Source organism: Myodes glareolus, chromosome 21, assembly GCF_982192425.1.
Source record: "Myodes glareolus chromosome 21, mMyoGla1.1, whole genome shotgun sequence".
Taxonomy (NCBI): domain Eukaryota; kingdom Metazoa; phylum Chordata; class Mammalia; order Rodentia; family Cricetidae; genus Myodes; species Myodes glareolus.
Genome location: NC_142046.1, coordinates 32917002 through 32939482, shown reverse-complemented (window position 1 = coordinate 32939482; position 22481 = coordinate 32917002). Strand labels below are relative to the sequence as shown.

The 22481-nt window shown below is 44.5% G+C and overlaps 1 protein-coding gene and 1 pseudogene across 16 annotated transcripts in view; both read right to left on the bottom strand.

The window, feature by feature from the left end:
* The window catches only part of Lypd6b (LY6/PLAUR domain containing 6B), a 176738-nt gene that overhangs the window by 59082 nt on the left and 95175 nt on the right, over positions 1–22481 (bottom strand). The window lies entirely within an intron of this gene.
* Positions 16207–17068, bottom strand: LOC148118708 (histone H2A.Z pseudogene; annotated as a pseudogene).

Genomic DNA, 22481 nt, shown 5'->3' with positions numbered 1-22481 from the left:
GGAAAATCCACAGAAAAACTGCCCACAAAGCAGGTCCAGAAGCTTGGGTAATAAACACGTAAGTAATAAAAAAAATAGTTTTTGTGCTTTTGCAACTTGTACATGTTTTCTTTACTCTTCCTGCATCAGAATCGGGTTTTTAAAGCTTCCAAGTGCGTGTATACCCATCAGCCATTTTAAGGCCTCTAACTTGATGCCATTGAACATTGAGCACTACTGTTACCTTCCAGAACTTTCCATCTCCCCCAAACAGGAACCCTGAAGCCACTGAGCATTAAACCCCGTTTCCAAGAACTCCCAAGCCCTGGTGAGTTCTAGTCTCCACACCATCTCTACAAGTTTGGGTTATGTTATAACATGGAACCACGCTTTTATGCCTGGACTTCTCCACTTCCACAGCATGGTCAAGATTCCTCCATGTTACGGCACGTGTCTGAATACCACTCTCTCATAGATAAATAATAGTTCATCAGCTCTATGCCGTGTTTTATTTATCCTGGAAGCCATTTTTTACATAATTAACTCACCGGGTAATGACTGAACATTTACAACGTGAAAAATCTTAATTCTTTAAAATACTAACTTTACCCTGAGAATGGGGCGCATGGAAGAGGCAGAAGAGCTATATTTCACCAGGAGCCAATTAATTATACAAATCCTACCCCGAGAAACAGCAGCAGTGGCAAGAAAACAGAAATCATTAAACTGCTTCTCTCCCCGAAGGGCTTGGTAAATCCTGCCACACAGTCTTAATTAATGGTCTTCATATTTAAAGTAGAAGTGAAATTAAACCATCCCCAAATCTATAGTCAGTACACACCACGACTCTAATATCACATTGCCTACGACTTGTTGCGTCATTGCTGACCGCTTCCCTCAAAATGCCTGATGCCCAGAAGTCAGAAGCCACAGAACCATGAACCATTGGTTCCCACCCAGCAGACAGAACAGCCTCCGGAAGTCAAAGAGAAAGCACGTCTTCCTCTGCCCTGCTGCCCACCCAAAAGCCGTCATTTCTAAGGCAAACAAAGAAGGTAAGCAGCTTCCGTGGGAGACACAAGTCCTTAGATGGGCACAGCTCTTCAGTAAGAAAACTGAGTAACAGAAAGGAACTCCACTACAGTAGGGCTTTCACTTCAACGTGGAAAGAGGAGCAGATGGTGGGAAGTGGGGTACCACCGCACACCTGAATGCACACAAGTGGTCCACAAGGAGGCTTCGAACGATGTCCGCAGGAAGTCAGTGCAAAATAACCATTTTTGCACTCTGGACACAGAATTGCAAACAATTGCCATTGAGGACTCAGGCTACTTTGTTCAGCAAAATGTCTCATCTTAGAGGACCTGCTCTGGACCACGTCAGGCAGCAGGTGGCCGAGCCGAGGTTCATTCTGGGCTTTGCAGTCGGCTAGCTGATAACACATCCATTAGATAAGAAAAGTTACTGAGAATCAAGTCCTTGGTTCCTCCTGCCTGGGCAGGGTGACTCATCCCAGCAATTCCAGAACTCAAGAGGCAGAGGCAGGGGAATTAGAAGTTCAATCCCAGTCTCAGCTAAATAGCAAGTAGAGTTGTGTCAAATTCAAAAATTAAAAAAAAAGGCGGATTTTTTTTTATTGAGCCAAAGTTTTTATTTTATATAAAGACAAAATGGATACTATAACATGCAGGTAAATAACGCATCACCTTTAAAACAAGAAACATACATTTCTAGGGGCTGTAGAAGCTGATCCCAAAGGGGCGGCAGCTACCCTTCTCCATCACTCTTCTCTTATTTTCTGAGGCAGCGCAGGGTCTCTCACTGAGGCCAGGGCACACTGATGGTCTATGGGGGCTGGCCAATGAGCTTTAGGGACCTGCCTCTGCCTTTGCTCCTTCCTCCAGCGTTACACAACTGGCTTTTTAGCTGGCTTTCTGGAGATCTGAACCCAGGACCTCATGTTCATACGCCAGGCAATCTACCAAGTGTGCTATCTCCCAGCCCATGGTAGTTAATCCTAATAGTTCACTTAAAGAGACTTCGGACCATCATGGAAACAAACCATGCCTGTGAAAGATTGTCTACATTAGGCTTCTTAAGGTGGGAGGACCCACCATAAATTTGAGTGGTAGCATTCCATAGGATGGAGTCCCCAACTGCTGGATGAGAAGGATAAAGCAAATAGCACACTAGCATTTCTCTCTCTCTCTCTCTCTCTCTCTCTCTCTCTCTCTCTCTCTCTCTCTCTCTCTCTCCCTCTCTCTCTCTCCCTGTGACCACCTGCCTCCTTCATTTTCCTGTCACTATGTACATCACCTGCCCTAATGGACTCTGAGTCAAAATCTGCCTTCCCTGACTTGAGCTGCTTTTGTTGGGTCTTTAGACACAGAAATGAGAAGAGGAACTAAAACAGATCCTACTGCAAGCGACCCAGACAGGAACCCTGAGAACTAGAAGGCACTTGGTCCTCTGTCCCCCAGTCTCGGGGCATCAGTAACATATGTTCTGGAGGGATACAGGACACACAGGCAGAGTGAGGGAATTTTAAATTCCACAAGCATGTCAATGTTTTGGCTGTCATTAAGTTCATTTAACACTTCCTAATGTTCAACCTATGTCCTCACTCAAAATGCAAGTCTCATAGGTTTGAATCCATTGAAAGAAAGAATAGGAGCCCCAGGGCAGAACAGATGGCCCAGAAGCAACGAGCCTGCTCTGCTCTTGGAGAGGACCTAAATTTGATCCTCAACACCCACAGCAGGCCTCTCACAACCGCCTGCAACTACAACGCCATCTTCTGGCTTCTTCAGGAAACTGCACTCACGTGCACATACTGCCATATACAGTCAAATACTCATAAAACAACAACAACAACAAAGATCTTTTTAGGATGGAAACTCCAAAAAGGGTAGTAAAGGTTAATAAAATTGAACTGGAATTTGTTTAAAAGTCAATTCCCTTTTGCCATGAAGTAAACTGTGCCTGCTCCACACACATCCTGAAGTCCTAGCCCTAGCACCTCAGAATGTGATTTACTTAGAGATAAGTAAAGTAAATTAAAGAGGCAATTAATTTAATATGAGGTCATTACAGCAGGCCCTAATATGATATGATTGGCCAGATCATCTGAGGAAAGCAACTACCAGGCGTATGCATAGAAGGACGGGTGGGGAGATATGGTGTCCATGCTGAGGAGGAAGCCCTTGAGGAGGAGGCCTGCTGAACAACTTCATCTTAAACTTCAGCCTCCAGCACTGAGAGAAAATTAACTTCTGCCTTTTAATCTACTGGTCTCTGGTACTGCGTTACTGACCACCTGAGGAAAACCATGAGCCCTCCTGTTGTCTTTTTCTCTGCTAGGACCACCAGGGAGGAATCTAGAAAGGTCTCAAGGGAACTCTCCTACTCTTCTCAAGGAGCTCCCTGTCATACACATCCTCAGCTCCAACCACGGTGATCTCTAAATCCAAAGAGAATAAGGAGACCCCAACATGGAGGGCCCTTGCAAGTCCCGAGCCCTGTGGACTCCACAGTGTAGGACTGGCCTGTTTTTACCAAATACTGAGTGTTGTGAAGAGGTGACCCTGCAAAGAGCATCATCCAGATGCCATCTCCGCAAGCCATATTCTTTCTCTTGCCTGGATATGGCTAAGATGCCCTAGTTAGCTTCTTTCTGCCTCCACTGCTTCTCCTCCTTGAATGAGTAGAGAGAGAAGCAAGGAACAAGGGCCTTACAGAGGACAAAGGTCAAGTTCAGAGCAAGAAATCCTCAGGAGAAGGAGACTACCAGTTGTAGTGAAAGACCCGGAAAAATCCAGACCCCTCTAGCAGGAAAAATAGAGTCAAAAATCTAGCAGGGAGAGAAGAACCAAAAATCTAGGTTTGCCAGTTCAGTGACTCTGTTCCAGGAACTAGCTGACCATAAAGTTAGGTTATAATCTTGAGAACAATCTTGAGAAATGAGGAGTTATCCCCTCTTGTGATTATCACTGGTAATTTCAGAATTTTCCAATGACGCCCTCCCTACCCCCTTTGGGTTGTGGTTTCACACACATATTTCCCTTAAATGCCCCCTCTCCCAGCACTCGGGGTGGAACTCCTCCCCTGCATGGGATATGAGTCTCGGACCCAGAACTGGTTCCTGTCAATAAACCTCGTGTGATTGCAGCAAGGACAGTCTCTTGTAAGTTCCTGGGGAGTCATGTTATCCCGAGATTTGAGTGAGAGTCTCCCCACTCCAGGGGTCTTTCAGGATCAAGGCCTAACCACAAGTAATTGCTTTTTCTTTCATTGAAAACATTCATCCAGGAGAACTGACTGAGTGTTGACAATGGTTTCTTCCTGGTGCTTAGAGTCACAAACACTACAGTTTAATTTTCTATGCCCTCCACAGGTAATATTTGTGCCTAGCATAGTGGACAGGCTCAAAGAGAATTAGGTTAAGGACCAGAGTAACTACCAGAGAAAGATGAACTTCTGGGAGAAAGCCAGGGTGCCAGGGGCAAATGAGAGACCATGTTGCCTATCTTCAGGTCTCAGATCCACCAGGCTCCACGGCAGACCTTGCTCAGGTGATGTCACAGCTCCTGACAAGGCCCTTAAGAGCTAGGCACACAAGACCAGGCTGAGTTCTGGGAGTCCTACTAAGAGAGGGAGGAGGAACTGTAGGAACTGAGGTGGGGGGGAAGGAGATGATGGGCATGTCAAGGTCATGATGGGGAAACCCACAGAGACAGCTGACCTGAGCTTCTGGGAGCTCAGGGGCTCCAGAGAGCCTGCACAGGACAAACCTAGGTCCTCTGCATGTGTGTGACAGTTGTGAAGCCTGGTGTGTTTATGGGGTTCCTAGCAGTGGGGTTAGGACCTGTCCCTGGCATTTGAATTGACTTTGGGGAATCTATTCCTCATGCTGGGCTGCCTTGCCCAGCCTTGATGCAGAAGGAGGAGCTTGGCCCTGCCTCAACTTGATATGGCAAGCTTTGTTGACTCCCATGGAGGCCTGCCCCTTTTTGAACGGAGACTCAGGAGGAATGGATGGGAGAAGGGGGCTTAGATGGGAGATGGGGGAAGGAAACAGGAGGAGTGGTGGGAGGGAAAACTGTGGTTAATATGTAAAATAAATGAAAAAATTTAATTTAAAAAAAAAAAGAACTAGGTACAGCTTTGCCCAGAAGTGTACAGAAATGAGTGTGCAATCCTGTTTCTTTAGGCTACATCAAGAGGTTGGGAATGTTTGTTAAGTGCACATCCCAGCCACAGGAGGCTGCTGACTCTCAGACCTGCCAATCCCCTGTAGTGAAAGCAGAGAAGACTGGCGCAATTAGCCAGGTGAGCAGGGAACTTGTCAACCCCGGAGATAAGACAGCCCGGAATTGATTCAGTTCCCATTACTCAGGTGACTGCCCTTCCACCCCCTGCTGATCGTGCAGGCCTTGGGAGTCATTTCCCACCAGGAAGAAAGAGAAAGAAAGGCTGGTTTCTGGAGCTCCCAAATTATAGGACTCTGCTGTTAAATCAGCTAACACCAGGCCTCCAGCCAAGGGGCAATTGACTTGAAAGGGTCAAGGGACACACCCTGCTGTGTGACTTTGCCGCAGAATCTCCAATGCGATGGCAATTTTTTTTAAAACTTCAAGCACTGAAGCTTTTTTTAAGACCACACACAACCAATAAATACACAGATTTTTTTTTAAAAAAAAAAGTAAAACTGAAAAATAGCTATGCTTCTTTATCCAAGTCAATATTTTTTCCATCTTTCCCCAGTAATTATATACTGACTTAGCGCGATGGTTTTAATTATTGATTGGGCTGTGATCACTCAGGGGTCCTATGGAATCTTATGATCCTGCCTATATCCCTTCCTGTGACTGGTGCATTGGAGAGAGCCAAAACTCTGCAAATGTTCAACTGTTGGCTGCTTCTCCTTCGGAAGAGGTTTTGTCTGTAGGGAAGGAAATCAGCATCACCTGCTTCCTTTGCCAGTATCACGTCCCCAGCCCCGACACAAAACCGTCAGCATCCATGCTGAGGTCTTCACAGCCAACATCTATTTTCTCAGCGGATCACAGAAAATGACAACTTTAAAACGAAGCCGGGTACTAATTCCTGCTCGCTATTTTAAATCTAAGCATACCTGACTTGCTTTCCAGAGCTATCTAAGAAATTAATAAAAAGTGGGTTTGGGGATAGTGACACGGCTCAGTTGTTGAGAGCACTGCTCGCTCTTCCAGAGGACCCAGGTTCAATTCCCAGCACCCACATGGAAGGCACAACTGTCTGTGACTCCAGTTCTAGGAGTCTGGCGCCCTCACACAGACACGCATGCAGGCAAACACCAATGCACATGAAATAAAATTAAAAATTTTTAAAAATGTATTTTCAAAAAGGAACTTAAAAAATAAAAATTAAAAAGTGGGTCACTTAACATAAGAGAAATTTATTCCCTGACAGGAAGACCAGAAATCTATAGCCAAGCAGCGTCAGAGTTGGGCCCCCGGAAGGTCTTGGGGGGATCTGCTCGTGCCCTCTTTTATATGATGCGGCTGCAGTCTCACAGCCCGCTGGGAAGATACATACTAGATTCTGGAGGAACCTTGGTCCAATGGTCTTTCATAAGAGAAAGCAGGGGAGTTGGCCAAGAGGCACAGATGAAAGGCAAGCGAATGCCCCTCACCCACCGGAAACCAAGGATCCCAGCAGATTAAACATACGCTGTGAGGACTGACTATGTAGAGACAATTTTCCATTCATAGAGAGATATTCTCAAAAAAATAAAGCTAAAACAATGAACCACGCATGCTTAAGGTCTGAGAACATGAGTATGGCTACTCCTACTGTGAGATTTCCTGAAGATCGCTGATGAGACTGGATCTTTTAATGTATGATTTATCTAATCATTGAGAGAGAGAGAGAGAGAGAGAGAGAGAGAGAGAGAGAGGAGGAAGAAGAAGAAGAAGAAGAGGAGGAGGAGGAGGAGAAGAAGAAGAAAAGAAGGAGAAGAAGAGGAGAAGGAGAAGAAGAAGAAGAAGAAGAAGAGAAGAAGAAGAGAAGAAGAAAAGAAGAAGAAGAAGAGGAGGAGGAGGAGGAGGAGGAGGAGGAGAAGGAGAAGAAGAAGAAGAAGAAGAAGAAGAAGAAGAAGAAGAAGAAGAAGAAGAAGAAGAAGAAGAAGAAGAAGAAGAAGAAGAAGAAGAAAGACTATATCTGCACACACACAGATCAGAGGACAGCTTGTGAGAGTCAGTTTCTCCTTAGACCACTTGGGGTCTAGGCATGGAATTCAGATTGCCGGGCTTGGTGGCGAGTGTTCCTAGCACTTGAGCAATCTTGCAGACCCCAAGACTTAACTTGCCCTGCAACCACTATAACCTAGGGATTTCCCCTGTCGGCCGTGATCCCATCCAACTCATATCAGGAACCACCCTATGAGCTCATTTACCAAGAAAGAGAAGTTCCTTAGCAACGATTGAGATAAAACGTCAGACGCTGCCAAACCGTGTGTGAGGCTACCGTAAAGACACTTAATCGTGTTTCTCGCTTAAGGTGCCCATACCCATATCTGGGTGTGTCTGATCCTCTACTAGGGTGCTTCTCTATCAACCACACCCTGATCCTGGACTTAAGTCTAGGTTAAAATCTCTTCCTAAAGCACTCCAACTTTGCTTCTTAGGTGAAGTCAAGAACCCCATCTTCACCCAAGTAGAACTCTCTGAAAGGCGATCCTGAGGCTGCTGTGGGCAGTGATATGGAGCCCCGCCACCTACACTGCCAACATCTCCACCCTCACAAAATCCTGGAGTCAGGACCCAGGCTGATCTTGAATCATCCTAAGGGCTTGCAGCCTTTGGCTTTCGGATTCCAATTAGCTCTGAGCCACATGATGAAGTTCAGAGCCGTCACCTCCACCTGCACTGGGGCTCATGCCGGACTCTTCTAGGCCTGCCTCACCTCCCTGTCTACAACTCACATGGTGATGTGGGAGTCCCCTCTGCCTGTTGCTTGTATTGGTTAATGAATAAAGAAACTGCCTTGGCCTGATAGGGCAGAACTCAGGTAGGCGGAAAAGACAGAACTGAATTCTGGGAGGAAGAAAGCAGAGTCAGAGATAGACGCCATGGAGCCGCCTGAGAAAGATGCTGGGAATTTTACCTGGTAAACCACTGCAACATGGCCATACACAGATTAATAGAAAATGGGTAAATCAAGATGTAAGAATTAGCCATTAAGAAACTAGAGCTAATGGACCAAGCAGTGATTTAATTAATACAATTTCTGTGTGGTTATTTCAGGGCTAAGCTAGCTAGGCGACCGGGACAAACAAGTGGCCTCATGTTACAACATAGCCTCAACTCAAATGATAATTCCTTCATATCCCCTCACTCAGCTTCACCACACTCACCGGATTCTTTTTTTCAGACTCATCAGGGCCTGCAAGATGACTCAGCTAATAGTGCTTTATCAAGCAAGCCTCAAGACAGGAATTAGATTCTGTGGCTGAAGGACAGGACCCCATTCCTGAGAGCTGTCTGCATCCACATGTGCCACTACACAGAGTATACAAGCAGCTGCCCCCACGCATCCTGTATTCTGTATGTGTATCACAAAATAAAATAAGATAGAAGTGCATGCCTCATAGGTGAAGGATTCTTGTCTCCTCCATAGAGGATTCAGTACTCCCCAGGTTTACTTTCATGTATTAAAGCAACACAAGCAGAACCATGTCGACTAATGGACACCTCCCACATGGTGTGACAGTGTTCAACATTTGCTCAACAAAAGCCATATGCTGTAGGAAAATAATATAATCTTTGCCTTTGAGCAGCTTCCATTTGGGACGGGGAAGATGGAATAAACACGAAGGTGATTCATCACATAATATTCATATCGGTCGTAGAAGAAATACAAATCAGTTTCTATGAGAAGCAAGGAAAAGGAAGATGTTGGAAACGGAGGCCATAACAGGGGGTGGAGCTTGAGGGATAGACAGTATTTGAAGAACAAATGTTGGGGAGTCTGGGAAAGGACTGAAGGAATTGTGTCTGGCGGAGATACAAAGCAAGTAAAATTAAGGACACATTCCAGGTGGACTCCACCAGCTGCGGGGCAGTGAGTGGCAAAAGGCAGACTAGAAAGGATCTAGAATGCCAGGGCAAAGGGTTGAAGCTGGCAGGGGGGAAACGCAGAGTCTCATGTGGTCACTCCTGCATTTTCCAGTGCTCACTTCACATGGTACCACAGACCCCAACATCAGATTCATCTGGGTGGCTTCAATTTTTCCTTATGCAAAAAAAATAGAATAATAAAATACTTCTCAATTGATAATAAAACCATGTTGATATTTGCCATTGTGATTTAAAATTTCTAGGACAAAAATCGTATACTTTCACATGAAGTCCCAGTTAGTGATCCTTTTGGTCCACACCGAGAGAAAGGTGTGCACAGGCCCAAAGACTACACAATATTGCTGTTGTGTTCAGTTATGTAAATGGTAAGTTTAATGGTTATACTTACAAGTGGGCTGCATTTGCTCTAAAGCATTTTCTAAAATTCAGTCCTGCCTCCCACTCAGATCTCGTTATTCGCAACCCTCAGGCAGAAGAGCTCCATGTGTTTGGATGGCTTCAGTTGAGCATCAAGAATGATACAGGGAAGATGGCAAAGTCAGACGTGGGAAGAGAATGAAGAATGTGTCCCATTGGTTCAAAGAAAGAGGTGATACACGTTAATAACCAAGACAAAGGTGATTAAAAACAAAAAGCAAGGGCAAGTGCTGTGAAGACTAGAGACTACTGGATTCTGGGTTGAGAAAAGACCTTAGCTAAGAAACGGCCCCACCATGTTTGAGTTGAATGGATCACCGGACGGCAGTACCACTGAGAAGAAAGGAGAGCATCTGAGGGAGGACTAGAAGGGAGATCTGATTTGGGTTTAGATGTGTGAATCTGAGGTCTCAGCAGGACATTTGTGTAAGGATTGCTAATGGGCATCTGTAAGGATTGGGCTCCCACAAGTAATAGGGTAAGTTTGCCATGCAGGCCCAGGATTTCTGTAAACAGCTGCACGCCCAGCAACAGATGTGTTATTTTCAGCATAGGGGTGAGATGGGGGGAGGGCAATGAAGCTAAGCTCTTGTTCAGGGTGAGCACATGAGGTAAGCTCATGGAACTGACATGGCCAGAGCGGAAGGGCAGCTGGTACCAGGAGGTCACAGGAAGAATCAAGGTAGAAACCCACAGACGCAGAGTATGAGGAGGAAGGCAGGAGCTGAAGGAGCATTAGGGAACTGGTGACCTTTCAAAGAGTCACCATAATCATGGGGAAGAGGTCAGGAAATGCTGGGGGCTTAAAAGCCATTGAAACAGCCATTTACAACCCACTGGTGTCGGGCAACAGCGGGGGAGCCCTGGGAGCAATCAGAATCTGAAGGATGATTTCTGGAATTTAAAACAAGAGGTATCTGTATTTTCTAAATATGAGGCGGGGGAGCCAGAGGTAGAGAAACTATTTGGCAGTAAAGCAAACATAAACATAGATTAATTAAGGTTCTGTTAAAGTTTGGCACTGAACGCTAAAGACTGGTGCCCAGCTTTGGTGATAATGGGAGGTGGAAGATAGGAAGCTTAGCCATTGGGGCAGCTCTTAGAGGGAATGTCGGACATGGCACATTTCTGCTTCCTTCTCTGTTTTCTGAAGGCCATGGAGTGACCTGTGTCCCCGACAATGAATTCTCTGCCATGCCATACTGTCTCCCCACATCCGCAAATGGAACATGACTAAGTGACAGTGGACTGACATCATGAGTTAATCATTTCTTCTTATCAGTTTACCACTTCAGATTTTCTGTTATACTGATGACAAGCACAGGGATTATGTTGGATTTGGGATCAGGAAAAAAGGAAGGTGTTCTCCTGAAAATCTCAAACCGGCAACACACAAATCCACCCTTCATTTCCCTTACCCCCAATAATATATATGATTGGTTAATTCCGTTAAGTATTTCTTATTAAAACAAAGACAACACAGAAGAAATAACTGTAGGATAAAGACTGGGAAAACACAATGCTCAGCCCGTGGCCCCTGACAACACAGCCCAGGAACCTGGCAACAGTGCAGAGCAGGCCACTGAAAAAAAACGAGAGAACTATGCTAAGGCACCCCAAGGAGAGTCCCACCGACTGTGTTATGGCACCCCTGAGAAGTTTCCCACCAGATGACAGCAGGCATCAGGAAAAAAAGAGGGCTGGAGAGATGGTTCAGTGGTTAGGAACACCAATTGCTCTTCCAGGGCACCTGGGTTTGATTCCCAGCACTTACATTGTATCTCACAACCAGTTGCAACTCATTCCAGGGGATCTGATGCTCTCTTCTGAATGTCACCAGCACCAGGCACACACATGAATGCAGACACACACACACACACACACACACCAAATGGGAAAAAAATCTTCTTTGTGGAATTTTTTTTTAAAAAAAAAAAATAACACTTGGTTCTTGTTTCATAGATGCAATGAACCTGTTACAATGTTTAACCTGTGCGGGCCCTGTGCCTGCTGTCACAGTCTCTGTGAGTTCACAGAACATCAGTCATGCTGTATCTGTAAGACACTATTTTCTTGGAGTCAGCCATTACCTCTGCCTTTTAAAGTCTTTCCACCTCCTCTTCCACATAGATTCCTGAAACTTGAGGGGAGGGTTTGATAAAGACATCCCATGCAGGGATGGAAGACTGCTCCAAAGTCTCTCCCTCTCTGCACACTGTCCAGCTGTTGGCTTCTTTGTTAATTACCAGCCACTTCAAGAAGAAGCTTCTGTGACGAGAGTGAGCACCGCACTGATCTATGGGTAATAGTAATTACGTCATCAGTAGTCATTTTATTGCTATGCTCCTTTAGCAGGGTAATAACAGTAGGCTTTCCCCTAGGCCCGTGACCTACCTTGTCTCAGGTTCTTGAACTCTTCAGGAGTTTCATGTATTCCTAACACTGAGAAGGGTAAATAAACAAAGTCCTCCTAGGAGCAAGAAGGTATTCTCAGTTGATACTTGCTAGGAAAGGGAAAACTAGTTTTCACTGGAACATCACCTGGAATATCAAACACAGTAGAGGGTAGGCCCCACGGCCAAGAGCAGCTGGCCCCCACACAAACATGGGTTTTTGTTTGTTTGTTTTTGCATTTTCTTTTATTTTAGTATACTTTGTCATACGGATTTTCTTTTTTTTTTTTAATTTGTCTGTTTGTATTTACTTTTTTTCCTGTCTTTTTTTTGGGGGGGTGGTGAGAATGAGAGATAAAGAACATAAAGTTGCGTAGAAAAGAAAAAGATGCAAAAAGACATAAGGAATTCCCCTTGCATTCCCAAAGCTAAAGCGCAAGGGCTTCAGACTCAAGGGATCAAGAGACGCTTTGATAAAATGGATAGAAAGAAATGTGTGAAGATTCTCAGCATCCAGAGGATGAAGAAAAAGACCGAACTTGTCTGTATCCACAACCACATAGAAGCACGAGAAATACCTGCACATTGCGCAGAAAAACGATTTCAATCTTCTCTTCGCACATGTGAGAGATAACTGGTGTGAACATATAATTAAAGACATTTTTAGATATGCCATGGCTCAAGAAGCCAGCGTCTATTACAAGATGCACTGGGAAGAATCGGTGCCCTAGCCACACCAAAGAATTGGCAAAGAAAGACATATAAAGGGCCTGCCCGAGGGACCAGTGTCACCGGCAGAGGAGAACCGAGGGCTCCAGGCTGCAGCTTGAATTTGGTTCTGCACATGTTTGCTCAATGAAAAATGACACAGTGCACAGGAAGGGATCTGAGCGAACGGCAATAAAACTGAAGAATCGCAGTGATATTGACACTTACTATTAATTCATCTGGAGCTTTTAAGATTGTAAATTCTATGAGGCCAGAAAGAGTGGTATACATGTGCGAGTTAGAAATATAGGGACAAAGAAACACTATAATAGAGAAGGGGTCTCTACAGACTAGAGCTAAGCAGGAGCATCACTGGGCTCTTGTTATGTATAGCCATTTACAAGAAGAAAAGGGGCAGGGGCCCCAGGATGGTTTCTGAAGATGGGGTGAAATGAAGCAAAATCCAGAGTGGCCACATATAATATGGTCAGTAGAGATTACACCAGGGAGTCACGTGTGATGAGGTCACATTGGAAAAAAAAATGCAAGAGAGGAACCCTTGTTATGACAGCACAAACTACCCATCTTCTTGGAATATAAACCCTGTGGAAACAGGCACTTCCTCCATAGGGACTTACCCTCAGTAACTATGCTAAAAGTACAAGCTGAATGTTTAAAAAAGCAGCCAGTTAAGGAAATGCTTAACACCCTTAGCCATCAGAGAAATGCAAATCAAAACAACTCTGAGATTCCATCTTACACCTGTCAGAATGGCCAAGATCAAAAACACTGATGACAGCTTATGCTGGAGAGGATGTGAGGTAAAGGGAACACTCCTGCATTGCTGGTGGGAATGCAAACTTGTACAGCTGCTTTATAAATAAGCATGGCAATTTCTCAGAAAATTAGGAAACAGTCTACCTCAAGACCCGCAATACTGCTGTTGGTATATACCTAAAGGAAGCTCAATCGTACCACAAGGACATGTGCTCAACTATGTTCATAGCAGCATTATTCATAATAGTCAGAGCCTGGAAATAACCTAGATGCCCCTCAACTGAAGATTGAATAAAAAAAAAAAACATGGTACATTTACACAAAGGAGTACTACACAGCAGTAAAAAATAATGACATCTTGAAATTTGCAGGCAAATGGATGGATCTAGGAAAAAAATATATTGAATAAGGTAACCTAGACACAGAAGACAAATATAATATGTATTCACTCATAAGTGGCTTCTAGACATAAAGCAAAGAAAATCCAGTCTACAATTCACAATCCCAGAGAACCAAGACAACAAAGAAGACCCTAAGAGAGACTTACATGGATCTAAATAGGAAGGAGAAAAGACAAGATCTCCTGAGTGAACTGGGAGAGAGGGTAGAAGAAGAGAGGGGAGGACGGGAAGGAAATGGAGAAAAATGTATAACTCAGTAAAAATAATAAAAAGAAAATCTTAAACTAAAAATAAATTTAAAACAAACAAAAAGCAGCCAGCAGCAATTACTGTGCAGATATAAGTGTGTGTGTGTATGCATGCGTGTGTGTGCGCATGTGTACATGTCTGTGTGTGTGTACACGCATGCATGTGTTCTATAGGAACTGTGCTGAGTACAGAAGGAGACTAATTTGCTTGATAAGTCAAAAAATAAGAAAAACATATCAAAATCACATACAAATTTTTTTTTTGGAAACTTTCTGAGTAGATCTTCATTTGGAGGTTGACTTTGCTTTTCTCTATGCAATGGAGAAGCTGGACACGAGATTTTTCAAGTTCCTTCTAGACTCCGGTCAGCTCTGTCTACCCCTGAACACCTGGAACGTTTCTCTTTCCTGCTCCCAGACAATCTTCACGTAGCTTCCAAACTGCAATTGTAACCATCTTCTCTGAGGTCCTCCCGTGCCCCCTCCCCGGCACACACTTTAAATTAGTCTCAGCTGATGCCTTCTCTCGCAGCTCCCTCTAGGCCTCTGGCTTGGGATGTGGGATTCTTCCGGCCCCAGGCTGCAGGAGGTGATAACGCGTGTCTTCTCCGTTATCCTATACTGAGCATGTACGTTTTGTGGGCCAATGATGGTCTTCTTCTCTTGTGTTAACCAGTACCCCCAGTTTACTTCAGAACTTTTTTAACGAGGTGCCAAAAAGGACAAGAACTGTGTGGTCGATTGTGCCAACTGGTTTTTGTTTGTTTGCATTATTTATACTTTACTTCTTTATTTATTCTCAGAGAATTTTACACAGTGTGCACCGATCATCTTCAGTTCCCGCCCCTGACTCCTCTCAGATCCTCTCCTACCCACCCAACTTCATTCTCTCTTTTTCTTGTCTGTTTTTTTTTTTTTTTAAAGCAGAGGATCTGGCATGGACAACTACTCCTCAGTGTGGGTCTTTTCTGGAATGTGGTCAGTATACTGGGTATCACTCCATTAAGGAAAATGGCGGCTTGGACTTTCTCCAAACTTACATTTATTTATGGGGGCGCAGACAAGAGGTCATGCTCATGACATGATGTGGGGTGTCAGAGGACAACTTAAGGAAGGCAGCTCTTTCCTTCCCTTCTGTAGGTCCCAGGGATCAAACCCAGGTATGCCGGTTTGATGGCAAATGCCTTTACCTATCTCGCCTAGTTTACTTTTTAATGAAAGAAGTCATAGACAAATCTATAGATTTCTAACTTCGCTTGAACAATCAAAGGATGTAGCAACTGCAGACTTCCACACAATGCGGCACATCTGGGGGTGAGGGGAAGAGAGACAAACCGGGCCGAATGGGAGCTCCAGTGCTTTGGGTGAGGAACTGGGGCTGCGCTGAGTTTGTTCAAGGTCTGTGGACCAAAGGGAGACCGAGAGACTAGAGACAAGTGCCTCTCCCTCCCCGATTATGTCCGCCTCTAAGCATCTCCCCCTCTGCTCCTCCCACACCCGTAGTGAAGATCTGAATCCCATTCCTTTAAGCCCCTTTCTGACACGTGCTACAACCCTAAGTCGCTTCCAGAACTCTTTCTTAAATTGCCCTGATTTGTTCCAATTCAGCTGTGAGGCCCTGCACCCCTCTACCTTGGAAAGATGTAACACAAATTAGAATCACTAAAATGGTTGACAAGATCTGAGCCACCAAACTAGCTTTCACCTGCAACTGCCCAGCTCAGCAGGGAAATGCAGACCTCAGGAAATTGAGAGTGGGTGAGCACTGACCAGGATCGTGCAGGGAGAGATTCTGTGATTTCTTGTGCATTGAAATGGCACAGGCAAGGGAGCCAAGAGACCTATCTGTGCAGCCATCTTGACAACCCCGGAGACACAGAGAAGCGGAACGTGCTGTGATTGAACACAACTGCCACCATCTTGATAGGTAGGCACTCTCAAACCAAGTGCATGGGTCTGTGTGTGCACCCCACATAGACTGGTCCACATACTTCATAAACTTCTAACCAACCAAGACTCCCTAGCCAATCATGGAGCTTCTTGTAGCCATACTAAAGCATCAAACAATTCGCTGACTGGAGCTAATCACAATACAGAATTAATTTAAGTTCCTCCCCAGAGCTCTTCAAGAGGTTTTTCTTTCTTTCTTTTTTTTTTTTAAAACTAGTTTGGGATATGACCTTTATTGAGCTTATCCACCAGAGTGGAAATAATGTCTGTACAAAACCAAATGTTTGTTACTATAACTTCTGCATCACAATTAAAATCCAAACAAGTTTTTTAAAAACAGTCAACTCAATCAAAACCCACTACTTCAGAATCGATAGCTTCTTTGAAGCCACAGTAACACTTAAATATGGTTAAGACTCGAATGCAGAAATTTGGTTGGTTTGGAAGGCTAACTAAGCCTCCAAATTGCTCAAATAGAATTACAAAAGGCAAAATTGTGTTTTTCACAGAGATCAGTCCACTGGAATCACTGACACTGGACAGCTGTTAAGAACAAGAGTCCTGAGATAGTAAGGAATCCAGGCATCCTTAGACGGTCTTCTGTTGTCCCTTCTTCCCAATCAGAGACTTATGGATGTGCGGGATGACACCACCACCAGCAATTGTAGCCTTGATTAGAGAGTCCAATTCTTCATCTCCACGAATAGCGAGCTGCAAGTGACGTGGGGTGATGCGCTTTACCTTTAAATCTTTTGATGCATTTCCTGCCAACTCTAGTACCTCTGCGGTGAGGTACTCCAGGATGGCTGCGCTGTACACAGCGGCGGTCGCGCCCACACGTCCGTGGCTGGTTGTCCTAGATTTCAGGTGTCGGTGAATACGGCCCACAGGGAACTGCAAGCCGGCTCGCTGCGAGCGGGAAACCGCCTTTGTCTTGGCCTTTCCGGACTCTTTTCCAGCCTTACCGCCAGCCATCTCGGACCGTGATGAAGATCGGACAAGCGAGAAAGAGTCGAGGCCAGGCGGACGCGCAGCGAGATCCCGGCGCCCACTCCTCCGTCGGACCGCGATTCAAACTGCCTTCAAGAGGTTTTTCGAAGTCTATCCTTCAGAGACAACTTCTCCTGGGCAAACGACTTGGATTCTTCTGCTCATACCAAGCCAACGGTAACTTGGTAGCTGGACCGTTAACAGTTTTCTCTGCAATTGCATCACTGTTTGGCTTTGGGTTTCGTTTACAATGCACAGAGAGGTTTTAGCTGTACAGCTAAAACAGACCTCATGACCTTCTAGAGCCGTGGTTCTCAACCTTCCTAATGCTGCCACCCTTTAGTACCGTTCCTCATGCTATGCTGACCCCCAACTGTACAAGTATTTTTGTCATTACTTCATAACTGAAATTTTGCTACTGTTATGAACTGTAATGTAAATATCTGATAAGCAAGATATGCAATCCCTGTGCAAGGGACAGGGTTGCAATCCACAGGCTGAGACCTGGGTAGAGTCTCTAGGAGCTGTTCTGGAAGCATAATACTTGTACCTTAGACTGTGTTCTAGGGGAGTCACATCCTTCATTGGAAGTTCCCAGTGAAAGACAGTGGAACAAGTCCTCGGTACAATGCATTCTAGAACTTTCCACCTGAGCACCTTCGGTTTCTAATTCTGCCTGACAGAATTGCTAAGAAGCTTAGAAAAACGATGACCTTGATTAACCTACACAATGTTTGAGAAAAGTTCCTAGTGCCAGCAGGTAAGTTAGTTGAGACTTTTAACCCCATGGCCGCCGGCCCCGGGCTCCAGTCTCTACTGATTGCTATGGCAAGATTTTTCTAGGAGTTATTTTCCCTTCAAATATCTTGGAGTGGTTACTATGGCTGTTTTTAATACGGTAGTGACTAATATGGTAGTAGCCCCCACAACCACAATTCTAGCATGACTCTAAAGCTGAGAGGGCCTTCTTTAAAAAAAAAAATCCAAGGTCTGAGGAAAACGTTTATTAGACCTTTCAGTTTGAATTAGATTATATCTTTGCAAACAAACACATTTTACCTCACAAGCAAGCCAATGGACTCTAGATTATTACTCCTTTTTGTGAGGATTACTTCTAGGCCGATGTAAAAAGCTTGGGAAAGGACAGCAGACAAGACACAAGGCTTATTATTTAGTCAGCTCAAAGTCTGAGGCTAAAAAAAGGCAGGGATAATTACTAATTTGTTACGCGTGACTTTTGACACCCATTTGTGGCACGAGTTTCCCAAAGCAGAGTCTGCAGCTTCCGACAGCTTCACTCCGCGGTGCTGTCGGACGTGGAAAGAAATCACCTGCTTTGTTGATTACACACTGGCTTTCAAAGCAAGAGATATCCAGCATTATTAGCAAGGATGCATCATTAAAAATACCTCTCTATTTCTTTACTAGTTAACAAGCAGACATCAGTACAGATAGAGAGGGCCTGCTTGACCACACCCTTCAAATGATCTCTAGCCCGACTGTAACACTTCCTACTTGAATCACCCTAAAAGAAGCCCCTTCCCACTTGAAAATATACCTTTCAAAAACTTGAAATGAGGGGCCTCTCGGAGAATCTGCTTCGAGCCATGACACTCCCTCCAGAAAGATCACACATGCATATGCCTGCTTTCAGTGAGAGTACCCCAACCTTCAAGGCCCCACCAAAAGATTCCGTGCGAGGAGACCCTGTTGCACATTCCACAAGGGAAAGCTGAAAAGCAACTGACTCCCAAGTGAAGATAAAAATCCGGACTGCATCATGGAAACTCGAGCTAGCCTGTGAAGAAGCGGATGGATACTTCTACAGAGCTCCCCTTCTGGGTGACTTCTCTCATTTCCTGTTGATTCTGCTGTCCCTGTATACGTACGCTGTGACTTCCAACCACAAAACACTGGTCTATCATCTAAAGGGCCAGCTAGAGCTTTCCCTAGAGCCAGGAATGTAAACTTAAAAAGTCAGTGCAAGAGACCCCATATCTGGCCCTGCTTCATCTCCACAGACGTTAACCCAGGAGTACCCACACAGGTCTTGCAGGTGGGGGGTGGCTCTTGCCTGCTGGCGCAGTTACTGGTGGCCAGTCACACCCCCCCCCCCTGCACACCACATGCTCCTTCAAGGCAGGAGTTACATTTATTTGGCCGAGGTGAGGAGTACACATTCAAGGTGCTGCCTGGAAGAAACTGCCCAGGGGACATCAACTCCTCTGGCTTGATCTCTCTCCTCACTGGTAGTCGCCAGTGGCCACTCTAAGCCCCCACATCATGTTGTCCACTAACAGAAGAGATCTACAGCAAACAGTTTAGATAAAAACCAGAGAGGTCTTCTCTACCAATTTTCAGGTTGGTTTTCAGTTTCTGATGTGAAACATAAAATAACCACTGAGAATGTATTTCAATAAGCTAGTCTTTCAATGGTACTATCAAAACTGGGGGAGGGGCACACCAAGAGAACTGTGAAGTATTCTTGTACAGCTGTTCACATCTTAGCATTTAATTAGTCATAATTGCAATCTTAAAAAAAAACAATTAAACTCTGTGGGGATTATTTACTCATCTCCGGATGGCTCTGTCTTTATGCTTGTCAAAAGGGACAACTACATCTTGAAGGCTGTCACTAAAGGGACGTGGTGATGTCATTGTTACCCACAGCCAGATTCCTTTGTCTTCCTTTGGAGGTGAAGGAGGAGGAATTTCTTTTCCTTCCTTACCTTCCTTCCTTCCTTCCTTCCTTCCTTCCTTCCTTCCTTCCTTCCTGTCTTCCCCCTCCCTTCTCTCTCTGGCATCATTTTGTAATTTCAGAACACACATTTCTAAGGTCTCCAAATGATACAGCCCCAATGGGCATTGCAGACTTTTGGTTTTCGCTCATGCCTCCAGCCATATCTTAACTGGATATCCCTTGCCCAGCACACACACTCATTGGCATTGAGAGAGAGAGAGAGAGAGAGAGAGAGAGAGAGAGAGAGAGAGAGAGAGAACCAAAACATACACCCTCCTAACCAAAAACTTGGTACAAAAAGACAAAGGAAAACAAAAGTATGTTGATTTTCTTTTATTATTGTTAAGTTACCAATTAACTTGGATTTTGAGGAATATGTAAAATAAAGGGTAGTTCGTAAAAGCTCTTGGGTTCCCTAGAATGGAATCTTGGGGTAAATAAAGGACTATAGGGAGAAACTGAAGATCTCTGAGACACAGGACTGTTAGTAGATTATTATTGCCTTATTAACTGAGACAGAGTACCATCAAATGCAAGGTGTTAACAACAGCAGAACCCGGGCAGCTTAGGGGATGGAGTTCTCGGATCTCTCTTTTCAACTTCTTTGTAAAGGAAGTATGAGGTTTGTTAATTTTTAAAAATACTCTTGGTCCCTTAAGATGGGTAGTTTAAAATCAGGCAGAGATGGAAGGTTTTTTTTTACAAGTGGTTTTTTTGTTGTTGTTGTTGTTTGTTTGTTTACTCCTGAAAAACACAGGAAGCAAGCACAGGGTGTCTATCAACACACAATGTGAACAGCAAACAGACTAACTGGTGGCAATGAAGGATGAGGTTTAGGACTGTAGGGCCTCTGACTCAAACCTCTAATGCTCTACTCACTCCTAAACTTTTCCAATAATACACTGGTAAGGTCATCTGTGACTTCGAATTAACCGGTTAACAGACTCTAAGTGACTCCTTGGTTTGAATCCTCCTATAAATGCTAAAGATCCACACTTCTGGGAAGAACAAGGTGGGGCTCACAGGTCCTATTGAAGGGTCCCCAACCCCTCGCAGTCTGTGGGTGCCTAAAAGCATTTATCCAGATTGTCTCCATAGTGGAAGCAGCCCCAGCTGCGCTGTACAACCACCTGGGCAGAGTCTCCATACACACCTGGGCCTGGAACCTTCCCCAAGAGATTGTTTAACCGGAATTGGCTGGGAGCCAGAACATTGACATTTTAAAAAAGCTGACCAGGGATTTTTCTGTGTGGCATGGTTGAGTACCTAGAAATCTATAAGGCGAATTTGAGCAGACCAAATATGGATGTCAAGCAAACTGTTAATTATTCAAACAGTGTAGCTGTGAGAATCCCAAATCGAGGCGCTTTATCTCCCTCCAGCAACTAACTTGCCATGTTGATGAACCGGAAGTTACTCAGTTGCTACTTAACAATGCAGAGAAAGCTGGCAACTACCTGAAGCTCGCAAGAGTAAGGGATTTCTCAGAGGGGGTCAGTCCTGAGGAAACCTTGATGGCAGACCTATCTACACGGAACTAATTTTCTGTTGTTCCAAGACTCCCAGCTTGTATGCTAACTACCTAGGAAGCTAATATAGGGATGAGGGGATAAACAGGAAAAGAAAACTTGATAACTCATATGTGTTACTTTTCTAGCAGAGATATTTTCAGTAATAAGAGGAAGAAAAAGGAGATTTTCTAAGCCAAGTACAAAATAGGATGGCAGTGAGAAATCAAATACATTAGTAAATCCATTCATTAGGATAGAAAATGCTGAGTGAGTTTACGAACATAATTCAGTCTATGATTTTTTTATTTAATTATCAAGCAAGATATTAAATATCATGGTAATTTCAGACAAAGCGTGTTTTAGTGTGTTCTCCACACCTTTATCTCCCCCACTCTCTTGCAAACACCCCCAGACTCTGTTCCTCTTTCTATGTATCCTTTTTCTTCCTCCCACCCTTCTCAGTACCCGTATTTACCCTCTTGCAGTTCTTAAAGTTTGCCCACATTTACATATATTTACAAACACATCATAAAAGGGAAAAAAGATGCGATTTTTGTCTTTCTGAGTTTGTGTCACCTCATTTAATACTGTACTGTCTAGAATCACATACACACACATATATGCTTTTCAGCAAATGAATTTTTACAGAACAAAATGATACAGAATATAGGAAGAATAAAGAAAATGAAGAACAGACACTAACACTACCTGCTGAGGTTTGGCTGTATCTCCCACAGATCCCAGTGAAGACTTCCTCAGTCCCCAGACCATAGCACATTAGTAAGTGGTGTCACACTTAAGGGATGGACTTTTGAAAGAAGTTAGGTCACCAGGGCTGTGCACGTAAGACAACCTTAGGACGAGGGCCCCTCTTCCTCCTCTGCTTTTCTTTCTGGCTGCCAAGAGATGAGCAGACCTGCTCTACGCTGCCATCCTCACAACAGGCCGCCTGACCACAGGTTCGAGAACAGTGGACCCACTAACTATGAACTGGAACCTCTGGACCCTCAGACCAAATCATCTTTCTCCTTAAGTTCTCTCGGGTGTTTTGTTACAGAGGGGGAAAAGCAAAGATGAGTAACAAACAAAAACAAGCAAACAGAAAAGCTAGTAGAGCAACATTCATATCAGAGACAAAAAGAAACAGTCTGGACCGAGGAGGTGCTCAGCATAAAGCACCAGCCTCTCAAACAGCAAACATTCTCAGACACCACATGAGAGTGGGGTGTGCATGATGCAGGGGACGTG